The sequence below is a fragment of the Heteronotia binoei genome, chromosome 16, assembly GCF_032191835.1.
Source record: "Heteronotia binoei isolate CCM8104 ecotype False Entrance Well chromosome 16, APGP_CSIRO_Hbin_v1, whole genome shotgun sequence".
Taxonomy (NCBI): domain Eukaryota; kingdom Metazoa; phylum Chordata; class Lepidosauria; order Squamata; family Gekkonidae; genus Heteronotia; species Heteronotia binoei.
The window spans coordinates 56,174,742-56,201,419 of NC_083238.1; the positions used below are offsets into that span (position 1 = coordinate 56,174,742).

General features: G+C 48.0%; 1 protein-coding gene across 1 annotated transcript in view; it reads right to left on the reverse strand.

Moving 5' to 3' along the window:
• The window catches only part of TMEFF2 (transmembrane protein with EGF like and two follistatin like domains 2), a 358,980-nt gene that overhangs the window by 254,872 nt on the left and 77,430 nt on the right, over positions 1 to 26,678 (reverse strand). The window lies entirely within an intron of this gene.

A 26,678-nucleotide genomic window follows, 5' to 3' on the forward strand; every position in this document is an offset into this window, starting at 1 on the left:
TCCTTCTTACCTTTTACAGCTTCCATTACTTTGTTTGTTAACCATGTAGGCCTAAAGTGGTCTTCTTCAGAGGTCAGAAAGGTAAGTACACATATTGGCTCATAATCTCTCTCTCTCTCTCGGCTTGGCTTCGCGAACGAAGATTTAAGAAGGGTGCAATAGTCCACGTCTGCTGCAGGCTCGCTGGTGGCTGACAAGACCAATGCGGGACAGGCAGGTCCGGCCACAGTGGCTGCAGGGAAAAGTCTGATTTAGGGTTGGTGCTGTAGCAGTGCGATTCTTCCTCAATCTCCTTTTGTCCTCAAGACCAGCTATGCGTGCGTTCTCAAAGGAAGAGACAGGCTCATAATACAGAACAGAATAAAACAACAGAACAATGCTGGACCACAAGAGTTGTCAGCTCTTGGCACATAGGCTCTGACTTTATTTGATCAATTCTGGACCACGTGGCATACAAAAAACACTGAATGCTACAGGTATGCTCTTGATTAAGACATCAGGCTATAGAACAAGATGCCTCAGGAATATCTCTAAGCCTTTGTCACTTCACTAAATTTCCTTGTGGTCCAGCATTGTTCTATTCTTTTATTCTGTTCTGTATTATGAGCCAATAGGTGTACTTTCTTTCTGACCTCTGAAGAAGACCAATCTAGGTCGAAACGCATCAGGTCAAGTTGAGTGGGTTCCCATTGAGGTTTTATGATTTTACATAGGATAGAGGCTTATGATGGGCCCTTAAATGGTTTTAGCTTTCAACAATAAATACATGTATGTTGATGTATGATTTTTTTACTCTTTTTTTAATGTTCGGCCCTTTAATTGCATATTAACCTTTAGGTTTCTTGCTTCTGAGTGAGGTCATCGCATCACTTCCGGGTGAGATTGTGCTGCACACACTTTGTACGTGTGAGGGAACAGTCCCCCGCCGCAGTGGCGGAGGGACTTGGAACCCTAGGTATTTCCCAACATAGATCTGGCAACCTAATTCCGCGGCACTTTACACGGACACCCAGCAAACTGTTTATTCAGTGATCATTAAAGTCTACCTTTAAATCAGATTAGCTCTAATCAGGGCTCATTTTGTAGAAAAAATAGGTGGTGGAGCTCATCCAGGGATTATTTTGCAGCAGCAATACTATTCAATGGACAAGGAGGTGGAACTCTCAGAAGGAGGAGGTGGAACTCTCAGAAAGGTTCAGGAGCTGCACTCCTGTGACCTCCCACTGAATCTGAGGCCTGGCTCTCATTCAAACAATGTCAAGCCTGCAACAAAGAAAAAAAAGAAGAAGAAGAAGAAGAAGATGATGATGATGATGAAGAAGAAGAAGAAAAAGAAGAATTGCAGATTTATACCCCGCCTTCTCTAAACCAGAGACTCAGAGTGCCTCACAATCTCCTATATCTTCTCTCCCCACAACAGACACCCTGTGAGGTGGGTGGGGCTGGAGAGGGCTCTCACAGCAGCTGCCCTTTCAAGGACAACCTCTGGGAGAGCTATGGCTGACCCAAGGCCATTCCAGCACTTGCAAGTGGAGGAGTGGGGAATCAAACCCGGTTCTCCCAGATCGGAGTCTGCACACTTAACCACTGCACCAAACTGGCTCTAAACTCTAACCTGCTTTCTATTAAGGACATAGCTATTCAGAAAGGAGCTGCTAAAAGGGGGAACAGCACTTCAGGGGCTAATTCCCAAACCTGCCCATCTCCTCCCCCTTCAATCAAACTCTCGGGGCCTCCTATCCGGGTCCCCTACCCCCAATACATTAGCCGGCCAGTCTTTGGCATCGTACTTAGATCCTTCTGACTTGATTAACTGTGAAAGCCGCATGGGCGTTAATCAAGCTGTGATTATGATGACTGCAAAAATCAGCAGAGCCTTTTTTCAAATAGCAATCATTTTTTAAAAAAGGTTTCGGATCCCAGAAGGTGACTGCAATGTCATTCGGCATACCTGCCAGCCTTCTTCAGGGTTGCCAACTCCAGGCTGGGAAATTCCTGGAGATTTTGGAGGCAGAGCCTAGGAAGGGTGGGATATGGGAAAGGAGGGAGCGCAATGGGGCATAACACTGCACAGTCCACCCTCCAAAGCAGCCACTTTCTCCAGGGGGGCCGGTCCCTGTCACCTGGAGATCAGTTGGAAATCCCAGAGATCTCCAGGGCCCACCGGGAGGTTGGTAACCCTAGTTCTTATCAGGGCCGTCTTAACAGCATTGTGGGCTCCGGGTAAAGCAGTGTACTGGGCCCCCACGACAACTACCCAAAGGAATAAAAATGTAAACGCTCGATAAAATTAAATATATATTTATTTTATTGGCATTTCCAACAAAATCAGTGTTGAAACATTAAAAACGTGCTGTGCAGGAACAACTAATCAACACGATGAACAATACACGAGGCTTGAAAAACACAGTAATACTCCATTCTTATATTCACAAACTATCAATACCTGGTTATTAGTACTGCATCATCCACAGATCCGTATGGGGCCCACGGGCAAGTGACCATCAGGCCCATGTGCTAAGACAGCACCGTAAAGATACCCCCAAAGAACCCAAGTTTCAAGAAAACGTTGCAAAAAATCCAAGTCCCTCTCCCAGCTTTAGAACACTGTATGCAGGGGTGGAATTCTAGCAGGAGCTCCTTTGCATATTAGGCCACACACCCCTGATGTAGCCAATCCTCCCAAGAGTTACAAGGCTTTTTTTCGTAAGCTCTTGGAGGATTGGCTACATCAGGGGTGTGTGGCCTAATATGCAAAGGAGCTCCTGCTGGAACTCCACCCCTGACTGTATGAACAATGATTTGAAACATTTATTGCCCAGCTAGCACCTCCAATTCTTGTCCAGTTTAAGCTGATCTATTCCCTTAGACCGGAAGGTCAGATGCTGAAGCTGAAGCTCAAATCTTTTGGCCACCCAATGAGAAGGGAGCACTCCCTGGAGAAGACTCTCATGCTGGGAAAGACAGAAGGCAAAAGAAGAAGGGGGCGGAAAAAGATGAGATGGCTGGACAGCGTTCCTGATGTAACAAACACAAATTTGAGCAGACTTCGGAGTAGGGGTCCCAACCCTCCCGCTCTGGCGGGGGACCCCAGGATTTCCACCCTCTTCTCCCGCTCCCCCAAAAAATGGAAGCGGGGGGAGAAGGGGGAAACGGCAACCCTACCCCAAGCCATTCCTCAGGAAATGGTGCGGGAGGGAGCCCCTCTCGCTCCTCCCGAGGAGACCCTACCGCCAGGCACAGGCTGTGCCTCGAGCGCAGCACGGCCCGGGCACCTGCTGGCTGGCTCCTCCCCGCCTCCGCGCCCTGCTGCGCTCCAAGGCCCCGCCGGCCACAAAGGGCCCCCCCTTTCCTTCCCCCCAGGCCAGCCGGAGGGGCGCTCAGGAGCCCGCTGGCCTCTCGATCAAGAAGGCCCCAAAAGGCAAGGCGGGAAGGGGACGGGAGGGAGGGAGCCTTCGCGGTGGGGGCGGGGGAGGCCAACGTGCAGGAGCTCCGGACCGGAGAAGGGCAGCACACAAACACACACGGCCCAGCAGGAGCGCCCCTGCCCAGCGCGCTGCCAAAGAGGCAGTCCCTCTCTCTCCTCCCGAGGAGTCCCTGCCAGTTTGGTGTAGTGGTTAAGTGTGCGGATCTCTTAAGTGTAAGGTTCTCTGTTGTGGGGGAGGAAGGGAAAGGCCATTGTGAGCTGCTCTGAGACTCTTCGGAGTGGAGCGCAGCCAGCCACGGGAGAGGGCGACTCCCGCTTCTCCTCAAGACCAGCTGGAGGGGGGGCCTCTGGAGGGCGAACCCAAATGGCAAAGAGGGCAGGGGACGGGAGGGAGGGAGCTGTCGGGGGTGGGGGGAAGGTGAAGGTGCCAGAGCTCGGGAGAAGCGCAGCAGCCCCCGTCCTAGTGCGCTCCCAACCTCTTCCCTGGGCAGCCCCCCCTCTCTCCTCCTGAGGAGACCCTACCGCCAGGCAGAGCCTCTAACTTGCTGGCAGCACGGCTGGCTGGCTGGATTTTGACGCCCCCTCCCCAAGACTCCACCATGAAGGTCTCCGATGGCCTGCCCTTGAATGTTGCCAAGCCCAGCCAGGCAGGTGATTGGCCCCGCTGCCCTTCGCCCGCTCCCTTCCCTTCCCTCCCTCCCCTGGAAACTAAACAATCTTTTCTGCCTCTTGAAAGACTCTTCTACATATTAAGAACGCCTGGATTTTCTTAGTGACCTTCCTTGGGGAGTCCAAAAGAAGGTTTTGTCCGTGGGTGCAAAGTTACCATGATAACACCAAATGCATAAAAAGAAAAACCATATTTAAAATGTAAGGTGATGAATATGGAAAGGGGGGGAAGGGAAGTGAGCAAAATGTTGCTAACTACAAGGCAAATCATAGAGAATTGATCCAAGGGTATCTGGGGCTCAGGGGGGGGGGCTGTTTTTTGAGGTAGAGGCACCAAATTTTCAGTATAGCATCTAGTGCCTCTCCCCAAAATAACCCCCAAGTTTCAAAAAGATTGGACCAGGGGGTCCAATTCTATGAGCCCCAAAAGAAGGTGCCCCTATCCTTCATTATTTCCTATGGAAGGGAGGAATTGAAAAAGTGTGCCGTCCCTTTAAATGCGAGGGCCAAAACTCCCTTTGGAGTTCAATTATGTTCGTCACAGCCTTGATCTTGGCTCCACCCCTAATGTCTCCTGGCTCCACCCCCAAAGTCTCCTGGCTCCACCCCCAAAGTCCCCAGATATTTCTTAAATTGGACTTGGCAACCCTACTTCGGAGGATGGTGGAAGACAGGAGGGCCTGGCGTGACTTGGTCCCTGGGGTCGCAAAGAGTTGGACTCGACTGTGCGACCGAACAACAACAATATTCCCTTAGCCATTCCAGAAACTGGCAGAAAATCGGATCTGTTATATTTCCAGATTTTGGGGGGGGAGTGCATACAAGGGTTTTTTTTGTAGAAAAAGACAAGCAGGAACTAGGGTTGCCAATCCCCAGGTGGGGGCAGGGGATCCCCCGGTTTGGAGGCCCTCCCCCCGCTTCAGGGTCATCAGAAAGCAGGGGGAAGGGAGGGGAATGTCTGCTGGGAACTCTGTTATTGCCTATGGAGATTTATTCCCATAGAAAATAATGGAGGATTGATCCGCGGGTATCTGGGGCTCCGGGGGGGGGGCTGTATTTTGAGGTAGAGGCACCCATTTTCAGTACAGCATCTAGTGCCTCTCCCCAAAATACCCCCCCAAGTTTCAAAATGATTGGACCAGGGGGTCCAATTCTATGAGCCCCAAAAGAAGGTGCCCCTATCCTTCATTATTTCCTATGGAAGGAAGGCATTGAAAAGGTGTGCCGTCCCTTTAAATGTGATGGCCAGAACTCCCTTTGGAGTTCAATGATGCTTGTCACAGCCTTGATCTTGGCTCCACCCCTAATGTCTCCTGGCTCCACACCCAAAGTCCCCAGATATTTCTTAAATTGGACTTGGCAACCATATTTGCATACTAGGCCACACCCCCTGACACCAAGCCAGCTGTGCGTTCTGGCTCCAAAAAAAGGCCCTGGTCGCCTGTATATGTGAGAGTGGAGGAGGCTGTTGCATTCCGTAAATTGTCCTGCCGTTTCATGAATCACGTTTGGCTCGTTGCTGATACTCTGTGATGAAAGCAAATGTCATGTAAGCAAGAAATCTAACTCACGGGGGCAGTGATCCAGAGACATGTCTCGCCCCTAGACAAATGGAATAAATTTGCTGGAAACCCAGGGCTTCTGTCCAAGAGCTTGCATTTTAAAAATAAAATTGCATGACACATTTGCTGGAGTGACACTCCTCTCCCGGATTGCCACCACAATTTCACATTTCACAGTCAAGAGATGCTTCAGAGGGAGGAAAAAAACCCTCTGAATCTTTCCAGATATTTGGGGGAGGTAGTTTTGGTCACAGAGCAATGTCAGAATGTGTTCATTATCCACCGTGAGTTCAGATTGGGTTTCCGGCCTTTGTTATGTCCACTACACAGTGCCTTTGAATTCTAAAGGGGCTTTCCATCCCTTCTTGATCAGTAAAAATCACACAGTAGGAATATCGCTGTACACAGGAAATGCTTTTCTCGTCATGCGAGAGTATCTGAAAACGTAACGTTTTGGTACCTAGTGGCATTGCCAGCTACAGGTTGAGAAATATCTGGTGATTTTGGAGTGGAGTCTGTGTCACAAAGTGGCCAAAACCCAGGTGCCATTAAGAGGTCCACCAGTGCAGCCAAAACTCCAGAAGCCCTTCCACTGTTGCCCCTCCAAGCACTAAGAAGACAGAGCATCACTGCCCCGAACATAAGAGAATCAGACCAGTGGCCCATCCAGTCCAACATTCTGTGTCACACAGTGGCCAAAACCCAGGGGCCATCAAGAGGTCCATCAGTGAGGCCACAACTCCAAACGTCTTCTCACTGTTGTCCCCAAGCACCAAGAATACAAAGCATCACTGCAACAAACATAAGGACATAAGAGAAGCCATGTTGGATCAGGCTAGTGGTTCATGCAGTCCAACAATTTGTGTCACACAGTGGCCAAAACCCAGGGGCCATCAGGAGATCCACAAGTAAGGCCAGAACTCTGGAAGCCTCCCACTGTTGCTCCCCAAGAACTAAGAAGACAGAGAATTACTGCCGCTAAACATAAGAACATAAGAGAAGCCATGTTGGATCAGGGCAATGGCCCATCTATGTCCAACACTCTGTGTCACACTGTGGCCAAAACCCAGGAGCCATCAGGAGATCCACCAGCAAGGCCAGAACTCTGGAAGCCTCCCACTGTTGCCCCCCAAGAACTAAGAAAACGGAGAATTACTGCCGCTAAACATAAGAGAAGCCATGTTGGATCAGGGCAATGGCCCATCTATGTCCAACACTCTGTGTCACACAGTGGTCAAAACCTGAGGGCCATCAGGAGGCCTAACAGCAGGGCCAGAACTTCAGAAGTCCTCCCACTGTTGACCTCCAAGCACCAAGAATGCAGAGCATCACTGCCTCAGACATGAGAACATAAAAGAAGCCATGCATCAGGCCAGTGGTACATGCAGAACAACACTCTGTCTCACACAGTGGACAAAACCAAGGGGCCATCAGGAGACCCACCAGCAGGACCAGAATTCCAGAAGCTGTCCCGGTGTTGCCCCCCCACCCAAGCACCAAAAATACAGAGCATCACTGCTCCACTAACCACCACACAGTGTTGGCTTTCCATTGGATTTTTTTCTGTTGCTGTAGATGTACATTGTTGATGTCCCTGGATTGTATTCTAGCCCTTGTAGATGGATAGTTTTATACCCTTAAAACGTTCCTGAGACATTTAGCCGGGAGCTGCTCTATAGTCTGTGGGATGCTGTGTTGAGGGAGGAATGTTTTAATTAAAAAAAAAAAAACAAATGTTGCTGCCAACTGTCCTCCAGATTTTTTTCAGAGGGGTTGACACACATCTTAAGGCCAGGAATGGAGATCTGGGTCTGTACCCTAATCCTCTTTTCAGTGAAATACTGCGAATGTGGTCTGGGCTTTTTTTGTAGCAAGAGCTCCTTTGCATATTAGGCCGCACACCCCCAATGTAGCCAATCCTCCAAGAGCTTGCAGGGCTCTTAGTCCAGGGCCTACTGTAAGCTAGAGGAGGATTGGCTACATCGGGGGTGTGTCCTAATATGCAAAGAAGTCCCTGCTACAAAAAAAAAGCCCTGAAGGTGGGTAACCATGTTAGTCTGTAGCCATAGAAAAGTGCAAGAGTCCAGTAGGCTCAACTGGCAGTAGCACCTGAAAGACTAAACAAAATTGTGGAAAGGTATGAGCCTTCCTCAGGTAGATATAGGGTTGCCAAGTCCCCTTTGTCCTGCAGCAGAGGACTTTCGTGCGTTTACAAAGTGTGCGCGAGACACAATGATGTCACCCGGAAGTGACCTCACTCTGGTGACGCTGCATGCAGCCGTTCTAGGTGTCTCCAGGAAAACTATATGGTTTTCCCAAATGCTCTAGCCATTTGGGAGGGGGGAACTCTATGGTACCTATTGAACCATAGAGTTTTCCCTCCCAAATGGCTAGAGCATTTGGGAAAACCATAGTTTCCCTGGAAACGGCTACAGCGGTCACTGTGCGCCGTCGTGATGATGTCACTTCCGGGTGATGTTATCGCGCTGGCGATGTAGGGGGAGGTCCGGAAGGTTGGGAACCTCCTGGAAGGGGGAACCCTCACCTGGACCGGGGGATTGGCAGCCCTAAGTATATACCTGAAGAAGTGAGCAGTGATTCACGAAAGCTCCTACCCTGTTGCAAATTTTGTTAGTCTTTAAGGTGCCACTGGACTCTTCTCTACTGAGCCAGGGTGTGAATGAGAGGATGTTTTGAAGGACATTAATTCATAAGATGGCCCAGGGCTTCTTTAGTAGCAGGAACTCCTTTGGATATTAGGCCACACCCTTCTGAAGTAGCCAATCCTCCAAGAGATTGCAGGGCTTTTCTTACAAAGCCTACTGTAAGCTCCAGGAGGATTGGCTACAGCAGGGGTGTGTGGCCTAATATGCAAAGGAGTTCCTGCTACAACAAAACAACAACCCTATCTGGGTAGGGTTGCCATGTCCAATTCAAGAAATATCTGGGGACTTTGGGGGTGGAGCCAGGAGACATTTGGGGTGGAGCCAGGATCAAGGTTGGGACAAGCCTAAATGAACTTCACAGGGAGTTCTGGGCATCACATTTAAAGGGACCGTGCACCTTTTAAATGCCTTCCTTCCTTAGGAAATAATGAAGGATAGGGACACCTTCTTTTGGGGCTCATAGAATTGGACTCTCTAATCCAATCTTTCTGAAACTTGGGAGGTATTTTGAGGAGAGAAAATTGGATGCTACGCTGAAAATTTGGTGTCTTTACCTCAAAACACAGCCCCCCCCCCCGAGCCCCAGATACCCGCGGATCAATTTCCTATTATTTTCTATGGGCATAAGTCTCCATAAGGAATAATAGAGTTCCCAGCAGGCATCCCCCCCCACCTGCTTTCTGATGACCCTAAAGCGTGGGGGGAGGGCCTCCAAATCGGGGGATTCCCTGCCCCCACCTGGGGATTGGCAACCCTATATCTGGGTGAAACTAAGCATCCCCGTGTAAACGGATAGAAGCAAATGCTCATCTGCAACAGCGCACAGTATTAAAAACAATAAATAAAGCTGCAATCTGAGAAATAACTGTGGATTACTTGGAGAGACACACAAACAAGTGGAGGGAAGAGGTGGGTGCACTTGCCAATTCCGAAATTAACCGCAACCTCTCTGTATAAACTCAGATGGAGCCCAATGTGATCCGACCTATAAAAAGAACCACTGCATCTGGCAAATTTTGCTCATCCCCACACTTAATTTGTGCAGTGAAAGAACAAAAGAACATGCTTAAGTCACATGGACACATCCAGGGCTTTTTTTTGTAGCAGGAACTCCTTTGCATATTAGGTCACACCCCCTTGATATAGGGGGTGGAGCTTGTGGAGGGCCCTGGACTAAGAGCTTGCAGTAGGGCCCTGGAGCTTGCAGTAGGGCCCTGGACTAAGAGCCCTGTAAATTCTTGGAAGACTGGCTACATCAGGGGAGTGTGGCCTAATATGATGATGAAGATGATGATGATGATATTGGATTTATATCCCGCCTTCCACTCCAAATCTCAGAGTCTCAGAGCAGCTCACAATCTCCTTTATCTTCCTCCCCCACAACAGACACTCTGTGAGGTGGGTAGGGCTGAAAGAGCTCTCTCAGAAGCTGTCCTTTCAAGGACGACTCCTGCGAGAGCTATGGCTATGGGGAATCAAACCCGGTTCTCCCAGATAAGAGTCTGCACACTTAACCACTACATCAAACTGGCTCTCTGTTTAATTTCAACCCATTGGTTTTGGTCCTACTTCTGGGGCCACAGAAAACAATTCCACACCATCCTCTCTGCAAAGGAATTCCTACTACAAAAAAGAAAGAAAAAAGCCCAGGACAAATCATACCTAAAGTTGCCAACTTCAGGTTGGGAAATTCCTGAAAATTTGGAGGTGGGTCCCAGGGAAGAGGTATAAACACCAGAGGGTATAAACATCAGCAGGGTATAAACACCAGAGAATCCAACTTCCAAAGCAGCCATTTCCACCAGGGGGCCTGGTCTCTTGTAACCTGGAGACCAGCTGATCAAAGTTTGAATCCAGTGGCAATCTTTAAGACCAACAAAATTTTATTCAAGGTAAAAGCTTTTGTTATGCAAGCCTGCTTCCTCAGATAAAGTGAAACAAAGTTTCCTCAACCATTACAAACACACAGGGGTCATAGAATCACAGAATTGAAAGGGACCTCCAGGGTCATCTAGTTCAACCCCCTGCACAATGCAGGCAATTCACAAACACCTCCCCCTAAATTCACAGGATCTTCATCGCTGTCAGATGGCCATCTCGCCTCTGTTGAAAAACCTCCAAGGAAGGAGAGCCCACCACCTCCCGAGGAACCGTGTTCCACTGAGGAACCGCTCTAACGGTCAGGAAGTTCTTTTTAATGTTGAGCCAGAAACTCTTCTGATTTAATTTCAACCCACTGGTTCTGGTCTTACCTTCCGAGGCCACAGAAAACAATTCCACACCATCCTCTATATCAGGGGTGGCCAACGGTAGCTCTCCAGATGTTTTTTTGCCTACAACTCCCATCAGCCCCAGTCATTGGCCATGCTGGTTGGGGCTGATGGGAGTTGTAGAAAAAAAACATCTGGAGAGCTACCGTTGGCTACCCCTACTCTATATGACAGCCCTTCAAGTACTTGAAGATGGTGATCCTGTCACCTCTCAACCACCTCCTCTCCAGGCTAAACATTACCAGCTCCTTCAACCTTTCCTCATAGGACTTGGTCTCCAGACCCCTCATTTTGTGGAAAAAGAGGTGCTGGAGCATGTTAGCGTGACTTATTTGCATAACATGCTTCTTGAATAAGAATCGTCAGTTAAAGGGCCCTTCCTCCTGCGCTGTTGGTATGATCACTCAAGGAGTCCAATGGCTAAATGGCCCATACCCCCATCAGATACCCCATTGTCACCGAACCCTCCATCCTATTCTTCTGCAACTGTTCTGCATTCTAAAAGAAATTGATTTCCATTGTCCTTTTTCAAACACAGTAGTTCATCTTTCCCCAAGCTAGAATCCCCCTTTTTTTGAATGTTGGTCTCCTCGCGATTGCTATCAGTTTACTTGGCTTCTGAGTCCTCAGAGAGCTCTATTCCTGCGGTTGGTTGATTGCCTTATAAGAGCAGCTTACAATTGTCTATATCTTCTCCCCCCACAACAGACACACCCTGTGAGGTGGGTGGGCTGAGAAGGCTCTCACAGCAGCTGCCCTTTCAATGACAACTCCTGCGATAGCTATAGCTAACCCAAGGCCATTCCAGCAGGTGCAAGTGAAGGAGTGGGGATTCAAACCCGGTTCTCCCAGATAAGTGTCCGCACACTTAACCACTACACCAAACTGGCTCTTATATGTCATGGTGTGCATGTATATATTTATATATTTATTATTTATTACATTAAGCTTATATCCCGCCCTCTCCGCAAGCGGACTAAAAAAAAGAATGACCACTGAGAAAGGCCCTGGAGACCCGAAAGGCATTTGGTCCTGTTTTAACATGGTTCAAGGCTATCAAACTAGATATATCGAATTATTCATCCTGTTTTGTTTGTTCAAAGATTTTAACCTAGAAATATCGAAATGCATCAGGTTATACAGATTCGACACTTCTTAGTTCAAATAGCCACTTCAGGAGCGGATTGTGGCAGCGTTTTTCAGGTGTAGTTTTAGTGCAATGTGAAGTGTAGTTTGTTATTCTGTAATTTTAAATTTTATATATTTTAATCGTTTTTCAGTGTTGGTTGTTTTTATGATGTAACCCACCCTGAGCCTGTTCTATGGGAAGGGTGGGCTAAAAGTTGAATAAAATAAATAAATAAAAATAATAAATACACATATTTTTGTGCCTGTTCATTGTCATAACGTCGCCACTAGATGTGCTGACCTCACTTCTGGGTAGCGTAAGCATGTTGTGTTTGTTTCTGGCTTCCTAGAGGTGAGAGAGGGTAATCTGGGGAGGGTGGAGAGGAATGCTGAAAAACAGGAGACCCCCACCTGGACCAGGGAGTCTGGCAACCCTATGTGGTACCTATCTTAGGGTTGCCAAGTCTTCTTCATCCCCCGGCAAGGGACATTCGCGCGAGCGATGCGCGCATGCATAATGAAATGGCGTCACCCAAAACTGATGCCATCAAAATGGTGGCGCCCGTGTGGGGCCACTCTAGGCGTTTCGGGGAGAACTCTATGGTTTTCCCAGGTGCTCTAGCCATTTGGGAGGTTAAAACTCTATGCTGCTATTGTACCATAGAGTTTTACCTCTCAAATGGCTAGAGCATCCGGGAAAACCATAGAGTTTTACCAGAAACGCCTTGAGCGGCCTCGCATGGCGTGCCACCATTTTGATGACGTCACTTCTGGGTGACGTCATCACACCAGCGACGCAGGGGGAGTTTCCCCCCTACCAGCCAATGTGGGCCGGCGGGTTGAGAACCTCCCGGGTGGGAGATTCCCTGCCGGACCGGGCAGCCCTAACCTATCTCCTTATAAATTAGTAAACATATATAAAAAGGTAAAGGTAGTCCCCTGTGGAAGCACCAGTCATTTCCGACTCTGGGGTGACATCACATCACGACGTTTTCATGACAGACTTTTTACAGGGTGGTTTCCCATTGCCTTCCCCAGTCCTCTACACTTCCCCCCCCCCCAGCAAGATGGGTACTCATTTGACTGACCTCGGAAGGATGGAAGGTTGAGTCAACCTTGAGCCAGCTACCTGAACCCAGCTTCCACCGGGATCAAACTCAGGTCATGAGCAGAGTTTAGGACTGGAGTACTGCAGCTTACCACTCTGTGCCATGGGGCTATGTGGGCTTACCAGTGCCAATTTTATACACCTCTGATGGGACTGACTATAGGACAGTGGTAGAGTTCTAGACTATGATAGCTACTGTTATCACTAACGGTATAAGGAAAGAACAACCATTATCCTTTAAGGGCCCCCCTCCCCACCGTTGTTGTTAAATCATGTAGAATTCTCTTCTAATTATATTTATGAATTTGTTCTTAATGCTATAACATCTGCCAGACTAATTTTTTTTTGCTCAGAATTGGAAGAACTTAATCCCGAATAAAGAGAATTGGTAAGAGAAATTAGCAGGATATGTTTGTCTACGTAAACTAACTTGTCTACTACATGGACAAATGTCTGATACATTTGGGAAATGGAATGCTTTCCTGTCTGGAATGAGAAATTATTTTCAAGCTTGTATATCTTTTTTTTTTATAATAGCTTCGTAGTTTGTATTTCGGAACTTTGTATCAGTTTTATTTCTTCATTTTTATCGAAAATAAACTAAAAGGGAGGGAATCTAAACAGCAAACTCATTTCATCCAGTTAAACGAATTTGTTGCCTGAAATGTTGAACAGTTGCTATTAAAGGTATGCATAACGGCCATTTTGTGGTCTGTTCTACCTCCTGCGACAGCCATTTTGTGTCTGTGCCCATCATCCTGTATCAGAATTCCAAAGACGACTGCAGGTCAAAAAGGAGAAAGCAGAACGTGCAGCAAGACTATTAAATACATGGACATTCTAATTATTGTACGAACATACACTTTCTTTTGGAATATGTTACTTAAAAATATTCCCCAAAGAGTCAGCTGATCCTGTAGTCATACTAGGATGTGAGAACATGGATGCCGGCCTCCAGGTGGGACTTGGAGATTTTCTCGAATTACAGCTCATCTCCAGACTACAGAGATCAGTTCTTCAGGAGGAAATAAGAACATAAGAGAAGCCATGTTGGATCAGGCCAATGGCCCATCCAGTCCAACACTCTGTGTCACATAAGAACATAAGAGAAGTCATGTTGGATCGGGCCAATGGCCCATCCAGTCCAACACTGTGTCACATAAGAACATAAGAGAAGCCATGTTGGATCGGGCCAATGGCCCATCCAGTCCAACACTCTGTGTCACATAAGAACATAAGAGAAGCCATGTTGGATCAGGCCAGTGGCCCATCCAGTCCAATACTCTGTGTCACATAAGAACATAAGAGAAGCCATGTTGGATCAGGCCAATGGCCCATCCAGTCCAACACTCTGTGTCACATAGGAACATAAGAGAAGCCATGTTGGATCAGGCCAATGGCCCATCCAGTCTAACACTCTGTGTCACACAGTGGGCAATATATGTGTGTGTGTATACACACTCACACACATATGTATATATACTGTGGCTAATAGCCACTGATGGACCTCTGCTCCATATTTTTATCCAATCCCCTCTTGAAGCTGGCTATGCTTGTAGCTGCCACCACCTCCTGTGGCAGTGAATTCCACATGCTAATCACCCTTTGGGTGAAGAACTTCCTTTTATCCGTTTTAATCTGACTGCTCAGCAATTTCATTGAATGTCCACGAGTTCTTGTATTTTGAGAAAGGGAGAAAAGTACTTCTTTCTCTATTATCTCCATCTCATGCATAATCTTGTAAACCTCTATCATTTCACCCCGCAGTCGACGTTTCTCCAAGCTAAAGAGCCCCAAGCTTTTTAACCTTTCTTCATAGGGAAAGTGTTCCAAACCTTTAATCATTCTAGTTACCCTTTTCTGCATTTTTTCCAATGCTATAATATCCTTTTTGAGGTGCGGTGACCAGAACGGCACACAGTATTCCAAACGAGACCGCACCATCGATTTATACAAGGGCATTATGATACTGGCTGATTTGTTTTCAATTCCCTTCCTAATAATTCCCAGCATGGATGCTTTGGTATCATAGAGTTTTACCCAGGGCTCTTTTTCTAGCAGGACCCCCTCTGCATATTAGGCCATGCCCCTCTAATGTAGCTAATCCTACAACAGCTTTGAGGGCTCTTTGGACAGGGCCTACTGTAAGCTCCAGGAGGAGTGGCTACATCAGAGGGATGTGGTCTAATATGCAAAGGCACTCCTGCTAGAATTCTACCCCTGATATTAGGCCACAACCCCCTGATGTAGCCAATCCTCCAAGAGCTTAGAGGGCTCTTATTACAGGGCCTACTGTAAGCGCCAGGAGGATTGGGTACATCAGGAGGGGCGTGGCCTAATATGCAGAGGAGCTCCTGCTAGAAAGAGAGCCCTGGTTTCATCATGATTCCTACAGCATCACACCAGAAACACTCCAGGATTCACAGTAAAACTCTGTGGTATCATAGAGTTTTTAGCACAAGTCCTAGAGGGTCCCCACAGGACATCCCCGGTGTGATGGCATCACTTCTGGGTGGTGTCATGGCACTGGGGACGACATGCTCCGACAGGACTCTTCGGGGGCAGGGATCCCAGGCAGGGGAATTTCCTCCCCTCAGCAGGAGCTTGGCAGCCCTACTGAAGTCCCTGTCCTCCCCAGGATCCCCCCCCCCAAATCTCCAGGAGTTCCCCAACCTGCCCCCCCCCCCGACAGAGCATACACTTTTTATTTAAGAGTGATCATCCATGATGCCAGTCAGAGAGAGAGAAAAGAACTCCCTTTTGAGTTGGCACGCTGAGCCGATGCAAAATTCCATTTTTATAGACATGGGAAGGGAAGGAGGTCACAGGCTACTATCCTGAAATGCATTCTGTTCTAGTGTTGCCAAGTCCAATTCAAGAAATATCTGGGGACTTTGGGGGTGGAGCCAGGAGACTTTGGGGGTGGGGCCAGGAGACATTGGGGTGGAGCCAGGAGCAAGGGTGTGACAAGCATAATTGAACTCCAAAGGGAGTTCTGGCCATCACATTTAAAGGAACTGCATACATTTAAATGCCTTCCCTCCATAGGAAATGATGGAGGATAGGGGCACTTCGTTTTGGGGCTCATAGAATTGGACCCCCTGGTCCAATCTCTTTGAAACTTTGTGGGTATTTTGGGGAGAGTCACTGGATGCCATGCTGAAAATATGGTGCCTCTACCTCAAACCACAGGTCCCCCAGAGCCCCAGATACCCGTGGATCAAGTCTCCATTATTTCCTATGGGAATAATAAGAGTTCCCAGCAGACATTTCCCTCCCCTCCCCTCGCTTTCTGATGACCCTGAAGTGGGGGGAGGGTCTCCAAACTGGGAGATCCTCTGTCCCCACCTGGGGATTGGCAACCGTATTCCGTTCCCAAATGTAATTCACTCATGTCCCTGAATCTACAGCCCTGAAAGGGGAGGCAGGTAAAACAAACCACATATTCTGAGAGATTATCAGGGCACAAGGAGGAGTGAGGAATCAAACCCAGTTCCTCAGGTTAGTGTCCGCTGGCCTTAACCACTACACCAAGCTGACTTTCAAAGATGCAGGTGGGGGGTCTTGTGAGGATTAAGTGGAGAAAGGGAGAACTGCTTTAGGGAGAAAATCAAGGCTTAGAAATAATAATAATAATAATATTTAATTTATATCCCACCCTCCCTGCCGAAGCAGGCTCAGGGCGGCTCACAACACAGGCACTTCAACAATTAAAACAATACATATTATACGTACATACATATTATAAATCAAACATTTATAAAAGTAATCATCACTGTAATTAAAAAGTCTTGATAAGCAACTCTGAATGGGGACCCCACTGATAAGAACCTAAAAATATAAATGAAGCCATGTTGGATGAGGTCAGTGGCCCATCCAGTCCAAAACTCTGTGTCACACAGTGGGCAAAACCCAGGGGCCATCAGGTGGTCCACCAGCAGGGCCAAAACTCCAGAAGCCCTCCAACTGTTGCCCCCTCCCAAACACCAAGAAAACAGAGCATCACTACACCAGAGTTCCAACAATATGCTGCGGCTAATAGGCACCGATGGACCTCTGCTCCATATTTTTATCTAACCCCCTCTTGAAACTGTCTATGCTTGTAGCTGCCACCACCTCTTGTGGCAGTGAATTCCACGTGTTCATCACCCTTTGGATGAAGAAGTACTTCCTTTTATCCGATCTAACCCGACTGCTCAGCAATTTCATGGAGTGTCTATGAGTTCTTGTACTGTGAGAAAGGGAGAAAAGTACTTCTTTCTCTACCTTCTCTATCCCATGCATAATTTCCTAAACCTTTATCATGTCACCCCTCAATAATGAAGCCAAGTTACGTGTCACACAGATACAATGAAGTTTTTTCATCAAGTGATACCAGGGGTAGTCAAACTGTGGCTCGGGACCCACATGTGGTTCTTTCACACCTATTGTGTGGCTCTTGAAGCTTCTGCTGCCCTATTGGCTGGCTTGGAGAAGGCATTTGTCTCTTTAAACCACTTCTCCAAGCCAAGCCAGCTGGCAGCTTGGAGAATGCATTTAGAGTTAAAGTTGCTTTCTTTTCACCTCTCCCTCCCTCCTCCCACCCCATATATTGGCCTTCCTTCCTTGTCTCACAGCTCTCAGTCTTCTGATGTTCATGACATGTGGCTCTCAGACATCTGACATTGATGTCTTGCGGCTCTCAGACATCTGACATTTATTCTACGAGGCTCTTATGTTAAGCAAGTTTGGCCACCCCTTGATCTATACCAAACCCATGTCCCTGTAGAACGGGGGTCCCCAAACTTTTTAAGCCTCCTGACATAGCACGGGGAGTGCAGTCACAAAATGGCTTCCCCAAGAGATGGAGCCAGGCAAAAAAATGTCTGCCACGGTTTTACTCCAGTCGCAGAGCAGTGAAAATCTTTGTGCTCCAGTGGCAGCTGCTGCCAAAGCAATCTCCAAAGGTCAATCAGAGGCCAGCTGGCCATTATGGGCCCCACAGAGGTCTTGGGAACCGCACTGTGGACCCGATGTTGCAAGCATTTGAAAATGCCAAACTGTGGCTTGGCAGCCACACGTGACTCTTTGGCTGAGAACAGACGGGCATTCTGGGGCGGCTGAGAGGAGTCCCGAATCAGGGTGGCTCAAAAAGAGCTGTCCCAATGCCTCCACACGTGCACCCGCATGCCGCCCCCATCAAGTCTGCACGGTGGCTGGGCGCCTCCATACGGGAAGCGCCTCAGATGTCGGATTCCTTTTTTTCCCCCTTGGGGGGGTGGGGGCAAGTGTTCATGTGCACGAACACTTAAGCGCTCTGAATGGTTTAATTTAAACAAAAAAACCCTCTGGGAACAGCTTGGGTTGGCTTGGCAGTTCCACACAGCCAAGTCGCCTCGCTTTATCTGGGAGTCTTATCTGGGAGAACCGGATTTGATTCCCCACTCCTCCACTTGCAGCTGCTGGAATGGTCTTGGGTCAGCCATAGCTCTGGCAGGAGTTGCTCTTGAAAGGGCAGCTGCTGGGAGAGCCCTCCAGACGGTGGGGAGTCAATAGCAGGCCAGCTTAAAGATTTGCTACCACTTCTTTTTGAGCCGGTCTCTGGAGCCTGGAGGATGGGGTGAAGATGGGAGGAGAAAAGGCGGCAGATGTTGCCATCTGGAAAGATTTTTTGGGTCGACTTCGGTGCCGGTCTGTTATCAGCCTTTCACACACATTGTGAAGCTGGGGTTTTTTGTTGCATATTAGGCCACACACCCCGGATGTAACCAATCCTCCAAGAGCTTACAGGGCTGTTAGTACAGGGCCTACTGTAAACTCCAGGAGGATTGGCTACCTTGGGGTGTGTGGCCTAATATGCAAAAGAGTTTCTGCTACAAAAAAAAGCCCTGTTCTGTGGCTTTCAAAGTGCCCACTGCCCCATCAGCCAACTGCGAGAAGGCATCTATCTCTTTAAATCACTTCTCCAAGCCAAGCCAGCTGGGGCTTGGAGAAGGCATTTAAAGTTGCTTTTTTTCCATCTCTCCCTCTTCCCTTCCCATATATTTTCCTTCCTTCCTTCCTTTGGTGTAGTGGTTATGTGTGTGGACTCTTATCTGGGAGAACCGGGTTTGATTCCCCACTTTTCCACTTGCAGCTGCTGAAATGGTCTTGGGTCAGTCATAGCTCTGGCAGTAGTTGTCCTTGAAAGGGCAGCTTCTGTCAGAGCCCTCTCAGCCCCACCCACCTCACAGGGTGTCTGTTGTGGGGGGAGAAGATATAGGAGATTGTGGTGGCTCTGAGACTCTGATTCAGAGAGAAGGGCGGGGTATAAATCTGCAGTCTTCTTCCTCCTCCCTCCCTCCCTTGTAGCTCTCAAACATCTGACATTCATGTCTTGCGGCTCTCAGACCTCTGATGTTTCTTCTATATGACTCTTACATTAAGCAAGTTTGGCCACCCCTAGTACAAAGAGACCACTCATAAACTTCAGCAAGTCCTACTGTGCTCAGAATTTCTTAGATTTTCTTCCGGAGTGGCACCCCACATGTGAAATTCACACTTTGACATGCGGACCGGAAACAGGGAATGGACGGACAAGCCCCGGCGGCCGGGACGAGGGGGGGGGGCACGCAGCTGCAGCGCCGAGTGCGAGAAGCGGAAAGCAATCTGGTGTGCCTTCAGTGAAAACTGTGACTCTCGAGCCCATTAAAAACTTTCTCAAGAGCAGCAACAAAATTAGGGACTCAAAAGGGAATCCTTTGCTATAATTGATGTAGGGCTTCGAAAGCCTTTGATAAAAATCCTCCAGAAGACGAGGCAAGAATTTGCATCTTGACACGAGTGTGCTAAGTATGGATTAGTAAACTGGGAGGTGGTTAAGAAGGGATAGGGGTTAAGTGCGAGTCCTCAGCCGAGCAAAAACCATTATAATTATAGAGTTAGCATCACGCAGTCGAGTTCCGCAGTGAGGGAGGGACTCAAAGATGGGCCGTTGGGATCCATCTTTTGTCGAGCGCTGCTCCGCAAGCAGCCAGGAAATGTTGCCTTGCTTAAATTATGAGGATAAATGGAAGTCCAAAAGCTTACAACGGCACTAGCCAATTCCACAGGGTCTCTTTCTGTGTTTCAGATGAACAAAAGGCAAACTCAACAGCGTAGACAACAAAACTCGCGAACACGAACCGAGGCTATTCAGAAAGAGCCTAATGTTCCACAGCTACTTGATCACACCTCTTTTTGGCTGGCTTGGATGCGTCATATCATATACGTTATACTATGTCTAACCTTTGTGTATATTTACCTCCCCTTTCGCCCTTCCTTTCTCCTGCACTGCCCTTTAGTGCTCCTAAATTGTGCTAATGCTAACTATTTCTTATGCTGTAGACCAAAAAAAAAAAAAAAAAACCCAAACAGGTGAAAGAGACAGAAATTGTGCACCACAAAAGTTAACGATCTTCAAATATACCGAGATAAAATTTACACACCTGCCTACTTCTGTTTTACTGTTGCCAGGCTGTGCCTCTGAGATTTTTTGCTATGTTGCAGCAATGTCTTCCATCTTTCCCATCAAAGGAAGTTCTGCCTGGCAACTGTCAGGGTAGGCCACTGGGGTGCACAGTGTCACATGCTCTAAGGGTGTGCGCTTGGTTTGGCTGCACCGAATAAACAACCAAATAGCTGCTGATTTGGCTCTAAATACAGCCAAATCAATTCTCTGTTGTTATTTGGGAGCCGAATACAGCTGTCCCAAATATTCAGGTATCCAGGGCTCCCAAATACTGAAGGGAAATACTGGAGAGAAGGGAGGTTTAACTTTAAAGGGAAGCTACTCACCTCCTTTCCCACTATTAGCTGCCCTTTTCCTCCTCTCCCGAAGCCTCCCTGGGATCAGAGAGTGAGGTTGAGGTGGAGGGGGTCCCCAGCAACCAATCAAAGTCATGAATTTGCAAACTGCTGTTGTTGCTGCTGTTCCTTCCTTCCTTCCTTCCTTCCTTCCTTCCTTCCTTCCTTCCTTCCTTCCTTCCTTCCTTCCTTCCTTCCTTCCTTCCTTCCTTCCTTCCTTCCTTCCTTCCTTCCTTCCTTCCTCCCACCATCTATGGCCACCCCTGGGCCAGTGATGCTCTGCTTTCTTGGTGATTATGGGGCAACAATGGGAGAGCTTCCGGAGACCTGGCCTCACAAGTGGACCTCCTGATGGCACCTGGGTTTTGGCCATTTGGACTGGATGGGTCACTGGCTTGATCCAACATGGCTTCCCTTATGTTTTTATGAACAGTGCTTGGAAGAACCACGGGCGGTTCCTGCACCACTGAATATCCCTGCTCTAACCAGTACACCACTCTGGTGCATTCTTCATCTAACACAGAATCACAAAAAGTACATAGTAAAAATTAAGCCACAAGAAGTGAATTTTCTACAAAGCATTAAACTCCTTCTTCAGCCAAGGTCATAGACATGTGGACGGGGTTGACATAAATCAACTATTTATCAAATTATTCCCACCAGTCATTAGTAGTTAGCTTTGGACAGGTAGGGTTGCCAACTCTAGGGAAAATTCCTGGAGATTTTGAGGGAGGAGTCTGAAGAGGGATGTAAGAGAGAAGGGACCTCAAAGAGTTCTATACCACTGAGCCCATCCTCCAAAGCGACCCTGTTCTCCAGGAGAACTGATTTCTGTTGCCGGGAAATCAATTCTAATTTTGGGAGATCTTCAGGCACAAACTTGTGATTGGCAGCCCTAGAACAGGAAGTACTCTGTAACTTGCATCCAACCCAAAACAGCTATTTCTAGGCCACTTCTGGTAACATTATCTTTTTAATATCTTTTTTGTATTTTGTATGTGTGTGTGACTGTGTCATGAGCCCTGATGAGGGGGAGCTGGAAGGGTTAACAGACCTAGATGAGTTGCCAACCAGCTCCTCAGCCGAACAACCAGCAGCTGGCCCATCAATCACTCTCCCCACATTCCAGGCACCAGTGCCAGCTGTTGACAATCAATCTCCTCCAAGCTCCAAGCTCCACCATCTCAAGGGTTCGAAGCAGGCTCCGGAAAGAACTTTCAGAGCACAGACATGAGGCACGCCGATGCTCCAGATCTCTCAGTCCTGAGTTCTAGCAGAGTCGCTGCCACCCAGGGAGCAGGCTGATGGAGGCTCCCGTATAACTCCCACCCAGGACCTGGTAATCTTGTGGAAGTAACAAGTTGATTCCCAGGCTTGCATCCACACTCCATCCTGATTCCAGATCCTGACCTGCTTGAATTCCTGGGCACTCTGACCCTTCAGCTTTTGGACACTGACTTCTGATTCTGGTTTGTGATTTTGCTTTGGTGACTTGGCCCCTGCTTGACTTCCTGGACTTTGACCTTGGACTGGCTTTGGACTCCCGCCTGCCTGCGCCCTGAGAATGTGACAGACTACACCTGGAAGTCAGGGTTGTTGGAATTGCAATGTTCTAAGTTCCAGTCATTATAGGGTTAAATGATCCAACATGGCTTCTCTTACGTTCTTATGAACCTGCCTCTGTATTGTCTACCTGACATAGGAAGAGGAACCTGGCTCCCTGCCAATGAAGAGATAGCCCGGGAAAAGGGCTGTTTGTTTGTATGTGCTACTGTTCAGCTAGTCAGGTGACTTCCTCTGCCTAGGTAGCCAGAGGCCAAGAAGAAGGAGGAAATTTCCACTCCTAGCCATATGTCTTTCATAGTGGTAGGATGTAGCTCTTAGTGCTTTCTTGTTTTCCATCCCAGTTCCCCATCCCTGTAGAAATAAAGCTATGATTTTGCTTTATACTAAAAGGCGCTCAATCTCATTTCAATCCAACAATCCATCAAGGAAAGGAAAGGTCCCCTGTGCAAGCACCATCATTTCTGACTCTGGGGTGACGCTGCTTTCACAACATTTTCACGGCAGACTTTTTTTTACGGACCTGCTTGAATTGCCTTCCACAGTCATCTACACTTTTCCCCCAGCAAGCTGGGTACTCATTTTACTGACCTTGGAAGGACGGAAGGCTGAGTCAACCTGGAGCCGGCTACCTGAAAAACCCAGCTTCTGCCGGGGATCGATCTCAGGTTGTGCGCAGAGCTTAGGACTGCAGTACTGCAGCTTTAACACTCTGCGCCATGGGGCTCTATAAAATTGATTTTCCAAGCAGAAACCTCTAACACAGGTGACCTCTGGTGACTGACCCCTACTGGGGACCGGGAGGATATTCAGAGAGGTGGCTGAGTAAAGCCTGCCTCTGCCTCCCGGCTCTGGTATTCCAAGGAGGCCTCCCATCCAAGTCCTTGCCCGAGTCGATCCTGCTTAGCTTCTGAGACCTGACGAGATCGGGCTTGCCTGGATATCCAGGTCATGGTAGCATTCTTAAAGACCTGGCTCTGAAACGCAAAGTCTTCCACTGCGGGGAAGTGGCTCTCGGAATAGAATATTCAAGCGTCGTAGCCTATAATGAAGTTCATAATTCTTTCCCTCAAAAAAAAAAAAAAAGCTCACAGCTTTACACATGAAGCTGCAAAGAAAACATGCGCTGGCGCTTCTTTTAATGCGCACTGTTTCTACAAAAGGTTAAATAGACCTGGGCGACATGGCAGCCGTTCCGACAAACCTGGTAATAAGGGCAGATAATGATGCGTCCTCGCTTCCCGCATCCCGGCTGCTCCTTTTCCCAGTCAGCATTAAGGAGAATTACTGCCCGTGTTTTAATACATCTTAGTTCAATTGCATGTAGCCTTATTGTTTTCTAATTACCAGCCCGACCGTTTGATCTGCACTCCCCGTCTCCGGCGCTTCCGCGACTTCTAACACCGCAGCAATATTGTCGGGGCGGCGGGCGGATTTCTCAGGCAGTAAGCAGTTTGCCCGTGTCTCTCCTATCCCCAAGGCGCTTATCAGCAGATGCTGCACTAAAGCCACTTGTGCAAAAATAATTTAAAAAATGCTTCCGTTGTGCTATCCGTTTTGCAATGTAATAAACCGCCTAGATTAAGCGAGTGGGTGGGTGGCAAATGTCAAAGCCAATAAACTCCTAAGACATTCATGAACGAGGACTTCCCCTTGTTGAAGCAACAATAACCAATCTATCCAGCCTAGACACAGTTCTATGCATGCTTACTCACTGGGTTTTTTTGTAGCAGGAACTCCTTTGCATATTAGGCCACACCCCACTGATGCAGCCAATCCTCTTGGAGCTTACAGCAGGCCCTGTACTAAGAGCCTTGTAAGCTCTAAGAGGATTGGCTACATCAGGGGTGTGTGGCCTAATCTGCAAAGGAGTTCCCGCTATAAAAAAGCCTGGATATTAGGCCACACACCCCTGATGTAGCCAATCCTCCAAGAGCTTACAGGACTCTTATTACAAGGCCTACTGTGAGCTCCAGGAGGGTTGGATACCTCAGGGGTGTGTGGTCTAATATCAGGACTTTTTTATAGCAGGAGCTCCTTTGCATATTAGGCCACACACCCCTGATGTAGCCAATCCTCCTGGAGCTTACGGTAGGTCCTGAATTAAGAGCCCTGGAAGCTGTTGGAGGACTGGCTACATCAGGGGTGTGTGGCCTAATATGCAAAGGAGTCCCTGCTTACTCAGAAGGAAGCCTATTGGGGGGATAATAGGTTTGTTGGATCCCTCCTGGCCACTGGCAGGGGATGGGGAAGTAAGGCTGCCAATTCCATTTTGTGAAATTCCTGGATATTTGAGGGTGAAACCTGGGGAGGACAGAGACTTTGGGTGGGTACAAGGTCATTGAGTCCACCCTCCAAAGCATCCCTTTTCTCCAGGGGAACTGATCTTGGTAGTCTGGAGATGAGCTGTAATTCTGGGGGATCCCCAGGCATCCCCAGGGGATCATGAGACTGAGGTTGCTTCCACAGAGGGACGGTTCCCTATTCTGCTCTGGTTTCAATGCAGAGTCATTTCCGGTAGCAACGGTGGTTTCCTATGGAGGGTCACTTCCAACTTTTCAATCCCCCCCAGGTGTGGCCAGGAGTTCTCTCAGAATTACAGCTGGTCACGAGATCACAGAGATCATTTCCCCCGGAGGTAATGGCAGCTTTGGAGAGGAGGAGGAGGAGAAGAAGAAGAAGATTTATATCCTACCCTCCACTCTGACTTTCAGAGTGGCTCGCAATCACTTTTAGGGTCATCTAGTCGAACCCCCTGCACAATGTAGGAAACTCACAAACACCTCCCCCTAAATTCACAGGATCCTCCTCACTGTCAGATGGCCATCTAGCCTATGTTGAAAAACCTCCAAGGAAGGAGAGCCCACCACCTCCCGAGGAAGCCTGTTCCACTGAGGAACCGGTCTAACGGTCAGGAAGTTCTTCCTAATGTTGAGCCGGAAACTCTTTTGATTTCATTTCAACCCGTTGGTTCTGGTCCTACCTTCCGGGGCCACAGAAAACAATTCCACACCATCCTCTATAGGGCAGCCCTTCAAGTATGTTTATGTTTAGGTTTCTTTCGATTTATACCCCACCCTCCCCGCCGAGTACTCTAAGATGGTGATCATATCCACCCTCCAAAGCATCCCTTTTCTCCAGGGGAACTGATCTTTGTAGTCTGGAGACGAGCTGCAATTCCAGGGGATCCCCAGGTCCCACCTGGAGGCTGGCATCGTTATCAGCTGAACAGAAACCAGTTTTAATCTAAATGCTTTTGAGAACTACTGTCATGCTCAGCCGGAAAAAGGGTGAATTTCTCCCCTTCATTTTCACTTATATATTAGGAATTATTCTTATTGTTGACACTAATATAGTCCAAGGCAGAATGCGGCATTCTCCGGTCCCTTTAGGCTTACATGGGTTTCGCCCTCCTTTTTCTTAACATTGTCGTCTACACTCTATTAGCTAAAGAACCGTCTCTGGAGTTCACCGCATCTAATCCTCTGCTCTCCGTGGGTAAACTAGACAGTGAACCTGGGATTAGAAGAACGGCTCCAGAAAGGCGCAGGTTTCAACCTCCCTTCGAGGAGAAGAGAATCTGACATTCTAATGAAATCCCAAATGGTTGCGGGGCTGAAATTGTTTCTTTATAAATGAAAAAAGGGAGAGAATACTGAAGCAGGGGTGGGGGGGGGATAACTTGGCCAGCTGGAAGCCGACACTTCCGCAAAGACGCCTTCATAGCTCTCTCTAGCCCACATTTCTAATTTCTGGCACCATTTATCATTACCGCCAAGATCTAAACGGCAAGGACCTCACACGACAGATTAATTTGCGAGAAGGGTTCTGTCGCGAGCGAGCATTTGCCGAGGTGTCTGCAGATTGGTTGTGCCACAAGGGGTCTTCAGGCATATGCCTTTCGCGGCATGCACTGTTGGCATTTTTCACCCTTTCTCACCCCTTTTCCATAGTGCTCAGCTAGTGTCAAAGGCAGGGCTTTTTCTGTAGACAAAGACCAGCAGGAAGTCATTTCTAATGAAATCCCAAATTGTTGCGGGGTTGAAATTGTTTCTTTATAAATGAAAAAAGGGAGAGAATACTGAAGCAGGGGGGGGGGGAATAATTTGGCCAGCTGGAAGCCGACACTTCCGCAAAGACGCCTTATAGCTATTAGGGCTGGAACACTTCCCCTATGAAGAAAGGTTGAAACGCTTGGGACTCTTTAGCTTGGAGAAACGTCAACTGCGGGGTGACATGATAGAGGTTTACAAGATAATGCATGGGATGGAGAAAGTAGAGAAAGAAGTACTTTTCTCCCTTTCTCACAATACAAGAACTCGTGGGCATTCGATGAAATTGCTGAGCAGCCAGATTAAAACGGATAAAAGGAAGTACTTCTTCACCCAAAGGGTGATTAACATGTGGAATTCACTGCCACAGGAAGTGGTGGCGGCCACAAGCATAGCCACCTTCAAGAGGAGTTTAGATAAAAATATGGAG